Source organism: Globicephala melas, chromosome X (genome assembly GCF_963455315.2).
Source record: "Globicephala melas chromosome X, mGloMel1.2, whole genome shotgun sequence".
NCBI lineage: Eukaryota > Metazoa > Chordata > Mammalia > Artiodactyla > Delphinidae > Globicephala > Globicephala melas.
In genome coordinates, this window is record NC_083335.1 from 62608478 (window position 1) to 62614554 (window position 6077).

General features: G+C 35.3%; 1 pseudogene; it reads right to left on the reverse strand.

The window, feature by feature from the left end:
* Positions 1 to 256: 256 nt before the first annotated feature.
* On the reverse strand, positions 257 to 1381 carry LOC138842512 (cytochrome b-like; annotated as a pseudogene).
* Positions 1382 to 6077: the final 4696 nt, after the last annotated feature.

Below are 6077 nucleotides of genomic sequence, written 5' to 3' on the forward strand. Positions count from 1 at the left end.
TTTATATATGTGGAGGAGTGCCTAATACATGAAATACATAGTATTATTATTCAGATAATGCCATTTTTAATACTTACATAGTATTCAGGGGCAGTGTAGATGTCCCATAATAAATTATTGAGGGAATAGTATAAGTAGATTTCAGCTTTGGGTGCTGATGGTGGAGCTGGATCTTCTTTCTTGAGTCTTAGTGAGATGTGTTGCTCTCCTTTTCTGGTTTACAAGAGCAAGGTAATGGAAATACTACAAAGACTCTTCATTTTAAGAGATTGTTTTCAATGATGCTTGTTACTGGTATTAGGAGTAACATTAAGAAAAACAAATAGGATAGATGTTAGTTGTCTGATGATGATAAATTGGTGTTCAACTGGTTGCCCTGTTGTTCATTTTCATGTTAATGTTAATAGATCTGCTACTAGTACTCAGAATAGACATTGGCTGAGAGGTCAGAATGATATACTTTGTTGTTTTGATGTATGAAGTATAGGGATAATTGCTAGGATTAGGATTGAAAAGATTAAGGCTAGTTTGTTGGGAATTGATCATAGAATTGCATATACAAATAAGAAATATCACTCTGGTTTGATATGAGAGGGTGTGTTGAGGAAGTTGATTGGAGTGTAGTTGTCTGGGTCTCCTGGAAGAATCAGGTAAGCACTAGTATTAGTAAGATTACAAATAGGAATAAGACATCCAAGATATCTTTGTGTAGTATTGATGAAAAATAGGATTTTGTCGATATTGGATGAGATTACTGTGAATTTATTAGAACACGTTTCACGGAGAAATAGTATGTGGATGACTGCTAAGGCTGCAATGATATATGGAAGGATAAAGTGGAAGGCAAATAATCATGTAAGGTTGCCTTATCAACTGAGAACCCTCCTCAGATTCATTTGACTAGTTAAGTGCCAATGTAAGGAATTGCTGAAAGGAGGTTTGTGATGACTATTGCCCTTCAGAGGGATATTTGGCCTCATGGTAAAATGTAACCTATGAATGCTGTAGCTATTACAGTCAACAACAGAATAACTCCAACGTTTCATGTTTCTAGGAAAGTGTAGGATCCATAATAAAGGTCTCACCCTACATTAATATATAAGCAAATAAAGAACATGGAAGCTCCGTTTGCCTGTAGGTATCAGATGATTCATCTGTAATTTACATCTCGGCCAATGTGTGTTACGGAAGAGAAGACAGTTATTGTACCTGATGTGTAACTTATTACTAGAAATAACCCTGTCAAGATTTGTAGAACTAAACAAATACTGAATACGGAACCAAAGTTTCATCATGATGAAATGTTTGATGGAGCTGGAAGATCAATAATTGTGTTGTTAATAATTCAGATAAAAGTGTGGGATGTTCAAATGTTGGTCATTAGTGTTCTTACAGTTGAAATACAGCAATGATTTTTCACGTCATTGAACATGTTTAGATTCCAAGTAAGAAAAATTATGACATACATGGTATTTATTTTAAGTACTATTTTTATATTTAGTTTTGTAGGTTTTTCTTCAAAACATTCAACTATTTGTGGTTGGCTTGAGTTAACTGTGAGTGGTGGCATTGGTTGTGGGATTGTAATAAAATTTAGTGGATCATTTTTGGGTTTAATGCATTTTTAAAATTTATTTGGGGAGCATATTTGTGGTATTTGGTTATACTACAGCTATGGCTACTGAGTGGTATCCTAAGGTCTGAGTTTCTAATAAAACCGTTGTAGGGACGTTTCTTTCAGGGATGTTAATGGAGCTTGTAATGGTCCTTTATGTTCTAAAGGATGAAAAAGTAGATACTGTGTTTAAATTTAACAGGATGGGGGGATTGAGTAATTTATGATACTGGGGATTCTGGTGACTTTTTGTTTGTTTGTTTGCTTGTTTTAGTGAGGAGGCTTTGGGAATTGCTGTGCAGTATAGCTATGGCACTTGGCTTGTGATTGTTATTGGCTGATCACTGCTTATTGGTGTTATGGTAATTATGTAAGTTACTTGTGGAAACTACAAAGCTACAGTCATCAAGACAGTATGGTACTGGCACAAAAACAGAAGTATAGATCAATGGAACAGGATAGAAAGTCCAGAAATAAACCCACACACCTATGGTCAACTAATCTATGACAAAGGAGGCAAAGATACACAATGGAGAAAAGACAGTCTCTTCAATAAATGGTGCTGGGCAAACTGGACAGTTATATATAAAAGAATGAAATTAGAACACTCCTTAACACCATACACAAACATAAACTCAAAATGGATTAAAGACCTAAATGTAAGACCAGATACTATAAAAGTCTTAGAGGAAAAGCATAAGAAGAACACTCTTTGACATATTCACAACAAGATTCTTTTTGACCTACCTCCTAGAGTAATGAAAATAAAAACACAAATAAACAAACGGGACCTAATTAAACTTAAAAGGTAGTCCACAGCAAAGGAAACCATAAACAAGATTAAAAGACAACCCTCAGAAAGGGAGAAAATATTTACAAATGAAGCAACTAAGGGATTAATCTCCAAAATATACAAACAGCTCATGCAGCTTAACATCAAAAAAACAAACAACCAAATCAAAAACTGGACAGAAGACCTAAATAGACATTTCTCCAAAGAAGGCATACAGATGGCCAAGAGGCATATGAAAAGATGCTCAGCATCACTAATTATTAGAGAAATGCAAATCAAAACTACAATGAGGTATCACCTCACACTGGTCAGAATGGCCATCATCAAAAAATCTACAAACAATAAATGCTGGACAGGTTGTGGAGAAAAGGGAACCCTCATGCACTGTTGGTGGGAATGTAAATTGATACAGCCACTATGGAGAACCGTATGGAAGTTCCTTAAAAAACTACAAATAGAACTACTATATGACCCAGCAATCCCACTACTGGGCATATACGCAGAGAAAACCATAATTCAAAATGACACATGCACCCCAATGTTCATTGCAGCACTATTTACAATAACTAGGTCATGGAAGCAACTTAAATATCCATAGGCAGATGAATGGATAAAGAAGATGTGGTACATAAATAGAATGAATATTAGTCAGCCATAAGAAAGGAATGAAATTGGGTCATTTGTAGAGATGTGGATGGACCTAGAGACTGTCTATATTCCACATATATACATTAATATATGATATGTTTTTCTCTTTCTAGTCAGAAAAACATATCATATATTAATGTATATATGTGGAATATAGAAAAATGGTACAGATGAACCTGTTTGCAAGGCAGAAATAGAGACACAAACCTAGAGAACAAACGTATGAGCACCAAGGGGGGAAAAGTGGGGTGGGATGAATTGGGAGAATGGGATTGACATATATACAATTAGTTTTATACACTAAAATGTATAAAATGGATAACTAATGAGAACAAGCTGTATACCACAGGGAAGTCTACTTAGTGCTCTGTGGTGATCTAAATGGGAAGGAAATCCAAAAAAGAGGGGATATATGTATACATATGGCTGATTCACTTTGATGTACAGTAGAAACTACCACAAAATTGTAAAACAACTATACCCCAGTAAAAATTAAAACAAATAAAAAAAACCTAGAAATAAATACCAAAGTAATTTTGGAAAATTTAGGTGTTTGTGTAAACTTTGAAAAGCATGTTACTAATAACCAAGGTGTCAAAGAAGAAATTGCAAGTGAAATAAAAAATATTTAAAGATGAATAAAATGAAAGCAATGGAAGAAAACTTATGGAATGCGATAGTACTTAAAGAAAATATTGCAGCTGTAAACACCTATATTAAATAAGAAGAAAGATCTCAATACAATAACCTAATCTTTCACCTTAAGGAAGTAGATTAAAAAAGCAACTAAGCCTAAAGCAATCAGAAGGAAAAAATAAAGTAAATTGGCACAGAATTAATGAACTGTAGAATAGAAATGATAAATAAAATCAATAAAAAGAAAAGTTGGCTCTTAGAAAATATTAAAAATTGGTCAACATTTAGGTAGAATTATCAAGAAACAAGAAAGAAAATCAAAATGATTAAAACCAAGGTGAGATAAAGGATATCACTACTGACTTTATAGAAATCAACACAATTTCAAGGAAATTCAATGAATAAGTGTATGAAAACAAATTAGATAACTTGGATGAAATCAGCTACTGCAATAGAAACTTTGAATAGATTTTAAGCAAGCATTAATTGGTATTTTTTAAAAATCCTGCAAAGAAAAGCCCATGCTCAGGCAGTTTCACTGATGAATTCTAACAAATATTTAAATATGAATTAAAGAGTGACGTTAGCATAATGGTGACATAAAACATTCCTTGTTTTTTTGTCCCCCTTTTTAACAACAAAAATTTGGCTTGCATCCATAAAAAAAAGTACCTTTGTAGATGTTTTGGGATCCAGCACCATACACCAAGAGATCCTGAAGGAGGTCTCGCCCACCTGTGCATTGGGTAAGAGGCAGACAGATTTCAGTTCCACCTATGGAACCTACAGGAGACTGAACTAGTTCCTGCCCCCCTCAGCTGAGTTCTGGGAACACCTGGAGAACACTAACAAGGCAGTAACCTATGGAGGAGTAAGCCTTTGTGGAAGTCTAGGTTTCCCAAAGGAGAAGTTACAGCACTCTGCTGGGAAAAAAAGTTTGCATGCATTAGAGTGGGTAAGAGAAACAGTTTGACTTTGCCAGCATCACTTCTTTCCCAAGACAGCACAGCTTAGGGCTAACCAAGATGTCCATTGATTTCTTCCCTGGGGTAAAGGAAGAGAAAATTTGTGAATGCTTGGATTCCCCAGCTGTGCAGGACCCTGCCAAAATGACTCATTTCTTTTTCACAGCATCCAGAGTATGAAACGGGGAGCTCCATGACTGGAGGGATGGAAGAGATGAGGAAAGAGGCAGATAAGTGTCTCAGAAGGCATTAAAAGTACAGGGCTCCTGCTGACTGCAATCTGGAATTCAGAAAGTCTGCCTATGAGCTGAGGAGAAAACATCACCCTCAGATATCATCTAACCCAGTGGCACCCCCGGCGCACTGTGTTCCAAACCCAAATATCCCTCACTCTGCATCCAGCTTCCTGTGTGCTCTTGAGGGTCGCAGTGAGAGCAAAAGCTCTTCACAGACAGGAAGCATGCACAGAGAGCAGATCAGGCTCTGCAGGAAAGGGAGAAACCACAAACATGAGCTGTAGTGCCACCTCTGGGAAAAGGAAAGAGAGGGTGTCAGCAACCAGCCTGAAGCATTATGGGATCAAGAGAAGATACACAAGCTTAATTATTCTGCCATAAGAAGGGACAAGAAGTGTAAAACAGGTGTATTCATACAAGTTCTGAGAAAGCCTCAGAATCTATAGCAAGACTGATATAAAAGTTATCTCTCCCATGAAACCAGTAAAGATTAGAGAAAGTGACTTATACTTTAAATGTGAAAACAGCAACACAAAACTCCAAGGAACATGAAAAATCAAGGAAACATTATATCGTCTAAAGATCACAAAAATCTGCTAGTAACCAAAAGCAAAGGTATGGAGATCTGATTTACCTGATAGGGAATTCAAAATAGGTGTTTAAAGGAAACTCAATGAGGTGTTTAAAGGAAACTCAATGAAGTACAAGAAATCAATGTAAGAAAATTCAACAAAATCATGAAAAACATGACAATAAACATGACAAACTTAACACAGATAGAAATAGTAAAAAAAACCCCACAGAAATCCTGGGGTTGAATAATTCAGTGACTAAAAATAAGAGAGAAAACTCAAATAAATAAAATCAGAAATGAAAGAGGAGACATTACAACTGATACTACAAAAATATATAGGCTCATAAGAGACTACTATGAACACCAATAAATTGGATAACCTAGAAGAAATGGATACATTCTTAGAAGCATGCAACTCATCAATAGTTATCGTGGCAAATAGAAAATATAAAAAAGATTAATAACGAGTAAGGAGTTTGAATCAATAATCATAAAAATAAAAATACAAAAGAAAACAACAACAACAAAGGAAGAAAACAATGACCAGGTGGTTTCACTGGTGATTTCTACACAATATTTAAGAAATAATTAAGGCCAATCCTTCTCAAAC